Source organism: Agelaius tricolor, unplaced genomic scaffold, assembly GCF_023055355.1.
Source record: "Agelaius tricolor isolate 1412-34295 unplaced genomic scaffold, bAgeTri1.0.p SCAF_12, whole genome shotgun sequence".
Lineage (NCBI taxonomy): Eukaryota > Metazoa > Chordata > Aves > Passeriformes > Icteridae > Agelaius > Agelaius tricolor.
In genome coordinates, this window is record NW_027269272.1 from 23,217,591 (window position 1) to 23,231,053 (window position 13,463).

Consider the following 13,463-nt stretch of genomic DNA (forward strand, 5'->3'; position numbering starts at 1 on the left):
CCTTGTGATGGCTGAAGAAAAACATTCATCTGATAAATACAGGACTGCTTCTGCAGCTCTTGCCTTTCCCCAGCATAAGGCTGGGATGACTAAGAGGAAGCAGAACAAATTCGCCCCCTCACACCCACAAACTCTGAACTATTCGGTTCCAGTAAAATGCAGAAGGGGCAGGAGCTCTCTGGAAGCTGAGATATTTTGAGATATCCTATCAACAAACTCCAACTGAGTTCACAGACATGAGGTACCACGGATTTTGAAACAGCGAGACCTGGACTCGGCGTAGGAAGGTGCCAAAAATTCAATTAAGGGTTGAATTCTAGTACCTTGTACTTGTCAGACAGGTTGAAAAAATGGGTTATAATTTCCTTTTCTTTTACACCTTTACAGAGGGTTTTATAAAGAAACTAATTTATGGCTTTAAAAACCTACAAAATAAAGCTGTGATACATTGCCTTGGTTCCTCAGCACACAGAGACTAAACTAAGATTAGTTGCCTTCGAGATTACTCTTGGCTACCTGCAAGCTAAACACCAAAGGTGTGGGAAGTACAAATGAGAAAAACTGCTGATTCCTGATCAGTGAGTCAAAAAAAAAAACCCTGGGAGGAAAACAAGTGTGGTAACAGCACTGATTACATTGTCTCCTGTAAAGAGCAGCTGCAGGAGCAGATACAAGTCTGGCAGAACAATTTGATAAAGCAACAGACGGATTTGCTCAGGGAACAAGACCTGCTGGCTCAGGGGAAAAACCCACTGTGGATACAGGCAGGAACTGGGGGATTCTCCTTCCCCCCAAACCCAACCAGAACAGTGCCATGCTTGTGGCAGGTGAGTCATGGAAGGACGTGAGGTTGGTGAAATTCAGCCACTGCTGCTTTGCCAGTTGGTAAATATGAGAATTGCTGCAGGCACCTTTACTCTGAATGATTTCTTGTTGGCAATCACATCTCCCAATAAATACCAGAGAGAGGCACCACCTAACTAACAATAACAGCTCAGAAAATGAACAGAGCTTAGACAATGAACCCAACTTCCCCTCCACAAGGAGCCCCCTGAGCCCCAGCCCAGCCCAGGGGAGGCAGGAGCAGCTGGTGAGATCCTCAGCTGTTCTCCAGACCAGGGATGGTTGTCATGGCTACCCTGAAGGATGTGCAGAGGAGGCTCCCAGACATGTCCACGGTTTGCTCCCAGCTAGTTCAGGCTTGCCTCAGGCCCTACATCAACAGGGGAACGTGGCTGCTGCCACAGACCTCAAGCTGCTGACAAACCCACCTGATCCACTGCAGAACAACACAAGAACGGCCTTTCCTCTGCTTTGTCCAGCAATACAACCTCTCAGATTTTTATCTGAAGATTGGGCAAAAATTGCACCTCCAGCCAGCACTACTGGAGGAAAAGAATTCTCACCTCCAGAACGTTGTGGTTTTACCACAGCAAACACCCAGAGAAGAGATGTGATGCTCCCATCAGCTGCTCCCTGTGTTCATCTCCCTTTTCCTCCCCAGCACTCAGCCCCTCTCTCCCTCCAGCACAAGAACTGTGAAATAAAGCTCAAATCTGAGCTCCACCTGAGAAATAATTTCTTTTCCAGAGCCAGGACAACAGGCAGGTGTGCAGGGGACAGCAGTGCAAGGGATCAAACACCCTGCTGGAATCCCCCAGCTCACTGGGATGTGCTCACACCTGGGGCTGCACACAGAGCCTGCCTGCAGGTGAGAGCAGCAAATCAAATCCCAATCCTCACAGCACCACACACACAGTTCAGGAGGTGTTACTGCTTAGAACCTGCACAATACAGCCAAGGAAATGGGAAACTAACTAAATAGCATTAAATGCTTCAAGCTACAACTGGATAGATAACCAGCTGGCCATCAGGGCCAGTGCAAGCAGCACAGGAAGGGATCTGCAAAGTACTTTGGGTATCAGCAGTGCAGTCCCTGGGAGTGGTGACAAGGCTGGGAAATTCTGCATTCCTTGGACAGCAGGCAGGCACATCACTGCTCGCTGTGACACGAGCTCCATTCAGCCAGCAAGGCAGCTCCCTCATGGTAGGGGATGTACTTACATTTTCTGGGCTGCAAAAAATGTTTATCCCTAAAAAACGTTTGCCCTTAGCCTGTGTGAGCATCTGACCTTGTCAAGCAGAGATTCTACAGACACGTGTGGAACCTTGTTGGAATCAGTTTGTCTCAGTGCAATGACATCTCTATCTCAAGCTGCACAAACATTTATTAATAAAAGTTAAGGGATTTTGTCACCATCTGTCAATTATGGTGTCATTGCCTTCTGGAGCAGGAAACCCTGAGGTTAATTTCATTAGAGAGCAGCACAATAATGATATAGGAAATAGAGGAGTGTTTAAAACTCCAGTATAGAGTGACTAAGACAAGGAACAGTCATTCCATAGGAAGTGTTTGGACCACACTAAAACCTTGCTCTCCAACACACAGCCAAGTCATGCTCTTCAGGATTCTTTATTCCTGTTTTTTTAAATGACCCCATGGCACCAGGAGCACTGACAAAACCTGAAAGGCAAATGTTACACTGAAAATTTTCATATTGACAATTTTTTTCCATTGAATCCCAAATGTTTTTAAACTTTCATGGAGCTTGGCACTGACTCACTAACCTGCTGAGGCAATTATGCAAGCCAAAGTTGTCTTAATTGCACTTCCTCAAGCATATTCCCTCAGCTCTAATTAAAAAATAAAAAGAGATGCTGAGAAGCCATGTCCAAAATACTTAAATTTGAATAGCCTAAAGCCAACATCTAAATACATGTCTAGACAATTAAAAAAGGTGGTCTTGTTTCCAAATCTACTGCTCTAAGGCCTGCAATTGAAAGGCCTCATATGCAATTTCTCTGTTTGTTTCTTCTGTCTAGGAGAAACAAATTTTTAGAAATACTTTGGCAGAATGCCTTATTTTTGGCAGCTCCAGTGTGCCCCACGAAGTAAGAGCTATAAATAAGGAAACACAAAACCCACAAGCTCTGTGAAGGTGAAGATTTGAAGCATTATGGAACTTTGGGGATCCTAAAAGGTTCAGAACTGGGAATGGCTCATCTGATAAAGCCAACACAGTCTGATGGGGAGAGCTTCAAGCTTGAGCCTGAAACACTACACAGGATCTGCTTCCAGCAGAACAAAAGGGGGTTCACCTGGCAAGTTCCACAGAATGACCACAGTTAGGCACAGCCTGTTTGGCTTTGGTGGTTTCAGCTCCCATTTGTGTCCCAGTGAGGGCTGTCAGTCCTGCACAGCTCTCACCTGGCAAGTTCCACAGAATGGCCTCAGTTAGGCACAGCCTGTTTGGCTTTGGTGGTTTCAGCTCCCATTTGTGTCCCAGTGAGGGCTGTCAGTCCTGCACAGCTCTCACCTGGCAAGTTCCACAGAATGGCCTCAGTTAGGCACAGCCTGTTTGGTTTTGGTGGGTTCAGCCCCCATTTGTGTCCCAGTGAGGGCTGGCAGTCCTGCACAGCTCTCTGCATGAAGTCTCTCTCAGGTGCATTGGTCTGGTGGTGAAGATGCTGACCTGACTGCTGGAAGGGGGGACAATGCCCAGACACAGAAAGGGAAGGTGGCTCTCAGAGGCTTTCCAGAACCAATTCTGACACATTCTACCTCTGCAATGACTTTGCAGTGAAAAGGCCAATGCAGTACTCCACTCAGGGTGCAACCCTCCAGGGAACATCCCCCAAATGAGACAGCAGCATTCCTCTTCCTCCCTCAGATTTCCTTAGGGCTATCTGGGAAAGGAAGGGTGAGATCTAATTCTGTAATAGCCTCTTTCCATCAGAAGCAGCAGAGATAGAACACTGCAATCAGTTATTTTAGACACAAGAACAACTTCTTGCCTGCTCTTGCACGTACCACAAATTTCCTTACTTACACTAAGTCCCATTTCTGTTATTTTCCTGTGAAACTCAGCTGATCATCAAGCTCCCACTATAATTTAATTAAAAGGGCAGTAGCTAAGTTTCACCATATGCAACTGCCAGATGCAATCACTGCAGTTGGAGTCTAAAGGCGAGATCCTTGCATGTTCTGGAGCGTAGTTGTATAAGTGATGAAAGCTGTCACTTATGTCACAGATATTGCTGTAATGCATGGTGATATTACAGCTTCAGCAGCACCAAAATATATTAATAATACATCCTGTGGAAGCATTTCCAGCAAGTGAGTTTGGAATGCAGTGTTTCAAGCATTTTCCTTGCAGCTCCCTATTTATACATAAAGTCACTTGAGATATATTACATTAGTCTGTGTACTCTGCCTGGCATTATACAAGCTCTCACAGCCAATTTTAAACCTTCCAAAGTAGGAGGACTAAAAGACACAACTAATTAAGGAGAAACAAAAACAGAACAGGAACCATTCACTACTTAGGATTGCTGGAATAGGGAACACTGCAAGAGAAGTACCTAGAAATTGTGCATCTCTGGAGGAGATTTTGCTGAATGCCTTTTAAAAGCCCATCAACCAACTCAGGAAAGTTTTCAAATATCCTTAACAAAACACAACGAACAATGACAATCTTTAAATCATCCCAGAGTAACTAAATAGAAAAAGCACATAGTGTGAAACACCATTTCAAAAGATCAAAGCAGGAGTTAATTCTTCCTTACCATGTCCAGCTCCCTTCACAAGGACTTCAGAAGAAAAGAGATCTGGCTGTGGTATAGCTATGTCAAGATGATGAAGAAAGTTAATTAAAATGCATCAGGATTTCAGCAGAGAAGTCTGTCAGTGCATGAACTGAAAGCAAGTGTGACATACAAACCAGCTCGTTTTCCTACAAAATAATATTGGCTGCAGCCTTGCAATCAACACTGGGCTCCATTTACATTTGGGTAACGTCCCTCTTGCCAGGAGAGTTATTATTCACTTCTGTTAACATTCTGAGATCAGAATTACTTTCTTACAGTACAGTAATAAGGCAGAGATTGCTTTTGAAAAAAAAAAAAAACAAACCCAAAACAATTAACCCCAGCCCTCAGAGTAGATGTTGCACCCTGATTAATTACCAGCAGCAGTTCGTCATCACCAGGACTGCTGTTTATAATGCACGGGCACCATTCCTCCAGTGCTGCTCTTCTGCATGCTCCCCTCCTCCATGGCAAATTCAGGATTGCAGCAGGCTCTGCTGAGCCTCCAGCCCCTCCTGGGAGCAGCTCACACCTCAGGGAGCCAGTCCTGACAGCCCCAGGGCTGAGAGCAAACCCAGCCCAGAGCTCAGCCCCAGCAGCTGCCCTGGCACCAGCTGGCAGAGCTGTCCTGGCACAGCCAGGAGCCAGGCAGAGCCTAGCAAAGCCCAGCTCTAAAACCAGCTGAAAGAGCTGTCCTGGCACAGCCAGGAGCCAGGCAGAGCCTAGCAAAGCCCAGCTCTAAAACCAGCTGAAAGAGCTGTCCTGGCACAGCCAGGAGCCAGGCAGAGCCTAGCAAAGCCCAGCTCTAAAACCAGCTGAAAGAGCTGTCCTGGCACAGCCAGGAGCCAGGCAGAGCCTAGCAAAGCCCAGCTCTAAAACCAGCTGAAAGAGCTGTCCTGGCATGGCTGGGGCTCAGACAGGGCCCAACAAAGCTGAAAGAGCTGTCCTGGCAATTGTGCCCAGCCAGAGGCACGGCTGAGGCACAAAATGAGAATGGAAAAAGGCTCTAAAGCTGGTCTAGCACAAAGCCTCCAGAGACAAAAGGGTGAGAAAGAAAGAAGAGTCACTCAGAGGGGGTTCAGTTCTGAACCAGCAAAATGGACTCACTGAGCAAGGACACTTCAGCAAAATCAGTAACTGAGGGGAAAATTCAGCATTAAGCCTCTCCAAATATTGCTCTAACATAGCAGAATAACATCTGTTACAAAGTACAGATTTTTTTTTCTAAAAACTACAAAATAATCTCGATGCCAAATTCAGCCAGCAGCAGGATTTTTTCATTCTGTATTTTTCACAGTGGAAAACCTCAACAAAGCATTCCATAAGAATTTCTTTTTGATCTGAAGTATGTTGATCACTGATCTTCCCAAAGGAATAAGAAGCATGGGAATTCCACATGGAGAAGAAAATTAAACTCTTCTTTCCTCCCACCCTAAGGCCAGTTCCAATTCTTGCCTCTCAGGCCTCAGCATCACTGCTATTTACTTTGCTGCTATTTTTGCTATAATATTCTCAAATATTCTCAATTGTCTCCCTTATCTCCATGGTTTCTACAACTCCACAACTCGGGTTTTATATTGCTTGCACTTGAGAGCAGCTCTGCAAATATCTAAAAAAAGCAAGCAACCAGGACATCTGCCCATGACAGACAGGACTCCAGACACCAATACAGACAAGTCAAATCTAGGCAGGAGGAGTGAAGCACCCAGCATGGCACAGTGGCCAGAAATGCCACTGAAATCCTCAAGCTTTTATCTCCACATCATCATTCACGTTCTTCCTCCCTCTTTTTTCTTCACAAGCATCCATGAACTTACCAACTCAAGGAAAAAAAAAACCAAAAGCCAACAAATGGGACAGGAGCAGCCTCATGCTGTTCCAACTGGGAGAGCTGGCAGGGCATGAAAACAAGAAGTGAGCTTGGTGCCCTACATGTGTTTCTGAATTGTTCAGAGAGAGTATCTGGAACAGCAGCAGCTTTAAGGGATAAACTGGAAAGTTAGAAACAGAAAGGCAGGGAGGAAAAACTATTTCCTGCTGTTCAGGCATCTTATCCACAACAGAAGATACACAGCCACCAAATAGTTTTTTCAATCAGAGTAAAAAACAAGCCTCATTTTACTGAGGGGGAATAAAATCCCATTTTTGTTCTGATAGTTTCATTTATCCTGGCCTTGGAGGCTTGTGGCTATTGAAACATCACTCTTGGCCCACCATGGACAAAACAGCTCAGTTCAGAGTCCAGCACTCACGCTGTGCCTGGAAGGTGGAATCTGCCCTTGGAGCTCTCTCCTGTGCTCACTGCTCAAGCCTCATTGGTTTGTGTTTATGGGAACTGACGCTGTTCCAAGCACCCGCTCCACGATGAGCCATTTCAACACCACATGCAGGGAGCTGAATTCCTCTTAATCCTGCTTATTCTCCCACACAGAGGAGTTTGCATCACGTTAGACCTGACTGTAAACGCTGCAGGATTCCCATGAACAGGAGCAATCGCAAAGCACTGGAGGAACCGAGCACTTGTGCTGTGCTCTGCTGGCTCACATCCACACAGCCTCCCTGAGGCTCCAGGAACACGCGCGGGCTGCGCTGCGCTGAGGATGTCTGGGGTGGTTTTGGTTGGATGGTTGTGTTTTGGTTTTGTTTTCCATTCAGACTACCTTCAAGAAAGGAATGGAATCTGAGGATGTCTGGGTTTTTTGGTTGTTTTTTTTTGTTTGGTTTTTTTTTTTTTTTTTTTTTTTTTTTTTTTTTGTTGGATGGTTTTGTTTTCCATTCAGATTTTTATCATTTGAAAGCTCTGATACCTTAAAGAAAGGAATGGAATCTGAGGATGTCTGGGGTTTTTTTTTTTTGGTTGGCTGGTTTTGTTTTGGTTTTGTTTTCCATTCAGATTTTTATAATTTGAAAGCTCCAATACCTTCAAGAAAGGAATGGAATCTGAGGATGTCTGGGGTGTTTTTGGTTGGCTGGTTTTGCTTTCCATTCAGATTTTTATCATTTGAAAGCTCTGATACCTTAAAGAAAGGAATGGAATCTGAGGATGTCTGGGTTTTTTTTTTTTTGGTTGGCTGGTTTTGTTTTGGTTTCCATTCAGATTTTTATAATTTGAAAGCTCCAATACCTTCAAAAAAGGAATGGAATCTGAGGATGTCTGGGGTTTTTTTTTTGGTTTTGTTTTGGTTTTGTTTTCCATTCAGATTTTTACAATTTGAAAGTTCCAATACCTTAAAGAAAGGAATAGAATCTGAGGATGTCTGGAGGTTTTATTTTGGTTGGCTGGTTTTGTTTTGGTTTTGTTTTCTATTCAGATTTTTATCATTTGAAAGCTCCAATACCTTCAAGAAAGGAACTGAATCATTTCCAACACCCAGAATGAAAACTGAAAGTTGAAACCTCATTGTGTCCCCTCCCCAAACCAAACTGCCTGTTTTCCAGCAAGTCTCAGGTGTTTTCTTATGGCAAGTTTATAATTTAATTCTACCTTGTGCTAGAAAGACTCTGACACTACTCCCAGCTCTTGTGTGATGAGCTGTGATTCATGGGTGTCCAGTATTTTCCACTGGTGGGTAACACACACACTTATTTAAAATGAGGTTAATCTTTTTAATTAGCGTGGCTTTCCAAACTAAGTAGGTTAACCTGAATTCTTGTGCCTGTATAAAAGAGCCCAAATTTCAAGTTTTACATGGGTTATCCGATTTTTATGTCTAAATTAAGTTGTCAAATAGGCAAGGTGGACAGCTGCACCTCAAAGCAAGGAATTCAGACCCGGTTTGTGCCAAGCAGTTCCATCAATACAGTCACAGAAAAAAAAAAAAAAAAAAAAAAACAACTTTAATTTTCAGTCAATCTGCCTCAGCACCAAACTCATTAGGCAACAAGCAGGCAGAATGCCTTGCCTCACACAGACCTCACAGAACTGGTGCAGCTGGATGAGCAGCAGTGCCCAAGTGACACACATTTCTTTGGTTAGTCACCACAGGACAGTTATTCCACACCCCCAGGTGAAAATGGGCAGCAGCTCATCCCTCACTGCCCCAACTCTGCTGAGCCTTGAGGCAGCACACACAGATCAGCTGGGCACCTTGTGGACCGCGGCACAGCCACCTCTGTCTCATCAAAGTTTATCACTGGGACACACAAGACACTAAAATTACAGCTGGCCCCCTTCAGAGCATGAAATCATCCAGCTAAAGTTACTTTTAGGTTGATTTCTTCTTTGTTCAAATTCATCCATGGTGGAGTATACAGAATTGTACTACCCTGAAGGAAGAACAACACTGAGTTTTGTTGTTTGAGGCAGTGAATTGCCCGTGCAGAGGTGACAGCAGCTCCACTGGATCAAGTGTCCAAAGCCGTGGGACCTTCAGTGCCATCAATTCCTGCACTTAGAGAGCAACCAGCTGAGACATCAGGGCTTGTTTCCATGAAAATACAGGGAAGCCAACAGTAGCAGACATCAGCAGCAATTCCCATGAACAAGAGCAATCACAAAGCACTGGAGGAACAGAGCCTTCACCAGGAGCCATCTCCTTTCCAGCTCCCAAAGCCCACAGCAACAAAGGCTGCTAATAATGGACCAGAAGTTCACGACACTTTCCCCCCAGTGCTACATTAAAAAGCTTGACTTTAAACAGCCCAGTCTTCCCCACACAGAGCTGCAATATTTGTGTGCTTACTGTGGCTCCCAAACACAGCATTAGTGATGTCAGACACGGCCACGCACTCGCCCAGGCAAGACTCAAGTTTATGTCTCTATAGAGCCAGAAATTAATAGCCTAACACTTGTTTTCCCATGATTCAGAAGTTTTCAGGAATTGTTACAATGTGCTAGGAGGAGCAGTGAAAGGCCAAGTAAAATAATGGATTAAGAAAACTCTTAGTACAGCAAGACTTGAAAACACACTTATCACAGCTGTAATTACAAGGCTGAATGGCCACAGCTGATCCCTAACCTCAAACACTTCTGCACTCCCATTCAGCGAGTTTGCATTAGGGAAAAAATCTTTACTGGGGCCTTATTAAACAAACATTTCCTTGTTCTCATTTTAAAGGTCCTACTCGTTTAACCTGTCTTATACAGAAAGAGTCAAACCATGACATTACAAAATTAGAGCTTAACTACCTCAAAGTCCTCAGGTTGTTCAGATTTTCAGAGGTCTTTTTGCTGAATTGTTTCAGGGAGAGAAATATTTACCTCCTATTTGACACTGGCAACTCCCCAGTCACTTCCTCCAGGAACTGCTGAGATTACTTTATCCAGAAATCCAGACTAGAAATTTTCCTCTGTAATGTCCTGATCAAACTGGGGATTTTGCAGTGTATTTATTTATTTGGTTTATGATACTGTCAAAGAGGTCAAAGTGGTTACTGTGGGGAAAAAAGCTTACATTTGGAAGGCACTCAAGCAGAGCCCTTTTAAAAACCAGGAGTATTCCCTGTGCCTAAGGAATTTTCCCTTAGGATTGAGTGTGACACAGCCTGGCTGCAATTTCTTTAGGGCGGGTGTTTATTTTTTAATTGGACTAACAATGATGCCAGCTGAGGTAGCCAAGTATGAAATTAATATGGATTTAAAAGCTCAAACTTGGCCAGTTTGGGGATGTTTTATTTCAGTCCCTCTCTTTGATATCAATCATGGAGAGAGAGAAGAAAAAAGGCATTAAAATATTGTTCTGATTGTGTATGCACAGTGGATGGGACAGACTGAATTTCAAACTGTAGAAACAATACATCAGGCTCAAACAACAGAATTTTGCTGGCAAACACAAGAAAGCTCTGGAAGAGGTTGCCTGGGGGGGGTCTCTACCCATAGCCACCACATGCCATGGTTCTGGGTCAATGATTTTGGAATTCTTGGCCAAAGCAAGGCAGCATGGTTCAAACCTCTGTTCTGCGTCAGGGGTGGGAACACAGAAACCATCCCAGATTTAGGAATTTTATGGCTGGCATAGAAATCTCCTCAGGACCCCAGTTCTGTTCACTGTGCAGCTCTGATTTTATTCAAAAAACCTGAAAAATTAGAATTATTTTCTCCCTTGGCTTAAACTAACACGACAAAAATAATTTGAGCTGCTCAGAAAATGTTGTGTGTTTAGCTGCTTGATCTGTAAGTGGAAAAAAGCTAATTACACAACCCATTTAGGCATTTAATGTCCCAGGGCCAAGTCACTCAGTGGCCACAGAAAACATTAATAAACATGGCTTATCTCACTTTATGAAAGTTGTGATTACCATTTTTCAATAACTGCAGCTATCAGCAGCATTTCACCTCTCCTACCTTATGAAACTGAACCCAAACAGCAAAACCTATTTGAATTCAGCTCAAATGTGAATTTATTGGGAACATGTTCTCTTTTTGCTCCTGTGTAAAATGTCAAAATTCAGGGCTGGATTTCTCAAAGTGCAGCACATCAGGGCTCAGCTGGGAACAAACAGGAGCAGCCAAGCACATGAGATCAAATAAGCGTCTAGTTTGATGCCTAAATGGGAAATAAATATTCAAGGGTAAAAAAAAAAAAAAAAGAACACAAAACAAGCCTGCCTGATCATTTTCAGAATTGTTACATTTTAAATCTATCTGTAGAAGTGGTCCACTTGGCATTTCAGCTACAGAACACACAAGAAATATTTAGGAAATTTCCTCAATGGAATAAAAATCATCTTAGTACTATGTAGTTACAGTCCAAATCCCATTAACATCAATTGAAAGACTTTATAATATTTTGCATGTATGACATTATTACATAATATATATGCTTTAAGTCATATATGGGTTATTGATATCCCACTTTTGAAATGTCACCAAGCTGTTGGCTCCCATTCAATACCAACCAACTGCCTCCTCCTTGTTCTGAAGGCAGACAAAATAATTGTAAATTGGTAGCAAACCCTCATATTTCAACTATGAGTGAAAGTGAAGAGATTCCCAGAAAGAAAACAAAATGAGTTAACTTTCCATGCCACAGAGACATAATGGTTACAGTGTAATGCAGCATATAGGTGAGCCTTATGAATTATGTGATAAATTATCTTCAAATGTACATATTCCAACAAAAAAATATTAAATATATATATATATACACACACATCACCTGCCTTTTATATGCTTATTTTGATACAAAAACATGCTGAGTAATACAGGAAGGTCAAAATATCAACTTACCTTGTAATCCCTGTTTGCATTACCAAATTATCACAGGAATTGTTAAAGCATTTTTACCACATTAAAGCCACTGCTAAGACCACCATGCCAGCTCCTTTTCCTAGAAACTTCCAAAACTTAGAGTGATTCATCCAATGTATGCACACAAGATTAGCTCAAGGATAAGTGTTATGATTTTAAAAGTTTTCCAGATCAAAAACATTCCGATTTTTATCAAACCCAAGAAGGAGATCCCATTCCCACAAGAACCTTAATCTCAGGTGAATCCATTTCAGAATCCACACTAGTCAGGCCTAGAAATATTCCAATGAAAAAATGAAAAAAAAAGGGAACTAACAAGAAAAAAATAAGCAATTTCCCTAAGCATTTCCATAGCTTGCATAAAGACATCAATTACCATGGCTTGTCTTCTAAATTAATGATTCACAGTGATGGATTATTCATGCAAGTCGGCCAGCTGAACATTATACTTTGACTCTGGGGAGAAAGTATAGCATGTCTTAATTAACTGGATTTTGTATATGCCAAAAGATACCCAGGAAAACTTTATTTCTCTAGTCAAGCAGGTAAAATGTGAGCAAACAGAACTGATGGTAATCAAAATATGTAAAAGTCTTCCACAGTCTCAGAATCCACATTTAAAGTGAACTAGCAAGAGCACATTGCCTCAAGTGAGCTCTGCAAAATAGATTCAAATTGCCATTTTGTTGAATGAACTGACTTTAGATCTGCTCCATTTAAGCGTGAAAAAGATGGAAATTTCACATTAATATGCTGCTTCCTGTCTCAGCACAACCTTGCAAGGCTTCAGTGATGGCACAATTTCTTGTTTCTAAAGGATATCACGATTTTCTTGACTGAAACGCCACCCAACACTGAAATTTTCTATGAGTGAATGATAGGTTATTATTCCAAATATTTTCCAAATGAATGCTGTGTTCTAATGGCCTCCTTGAAAATACATAACATTTATGTGGTGTTCAAGTCCATTGATGCTATTTGTTACTTTGATCAGGTACAATCCCAACAATATCTGGAATTTGCACTTATTGGCTTTCAAAGTGTTCTTCAATCACGGTATTGAAAGATTTACAAAATAAAAATGGGAATGCCATGATAAATGTTGCAATTTATCCTTCAAGTAAGTAATAGGAACGATCCAGTGTCTCTAAAAATCTATACCAGGCTGCTCTGAGCCAGCAAAGATCACCAAGCCTGATGAATGAGATGCCAAGTTAGTTGCTTACATGGCTTCTATAGACTGAGGTTGTTAAATCACAGTCAAACACACCTTTATCTTTAACAAATTAACCCCACATGCTTCACAGCCATTATGAGGAGGAAGAGGCTGTTTTCATTTTATACTGGAGAAACATAGGTTAAGCAAAGATTAAGTGACTTGTCCACTACCAAAAGATGTGAAAACAAGGAAATTTTTTCCCTTCTTCCCTTAAAACTACCCTATCCATTGGTGTTACCTTCTCTGAGCTCCTGGGATAATCCTAGAGCCTTTGAAAGGAAAAAATTAATTTTGTCCTTCCTCTCTTAGTGCTTCAGCAATATTCCCAGGGATTCTTCCAAAGCCCTGGACTTCCTAAGGAATTAAGTAATAACTCCAGGATAGGATAGTTACATGGATAAGGATTAG

The 13,463-nt window shown here is 42.4% G+C and overlaps 1 protein-coding gene and 1 long non-coding RNA gene across 2 annotated transcripts in view; both read right to left on the reverse strand.

The window, feature by feature from the left end:
• LOC139595134 (neuroserpin) overlaps positions 1 to 13,463 on the reverse strand; it is a 46,021-nt gene that overhangs the window by 25,379 nt on the left and 7,179 nt on the right. The window lies entirely within an intron of this gene.
• LOC139595133 (uncharacterized) lies at positions 7,408 to 12,672 on the reverse strand. The gene is made up of 2 exons (XR_011680867.1): positions 7,665 to 12,672; positions 7,408 to 7,567 (listed from the first exon to the last, which is right to left on the reverse strand). It is a non-coding gene; the product is annotated as an uncharacterized lncRNA (long non-coding RNA).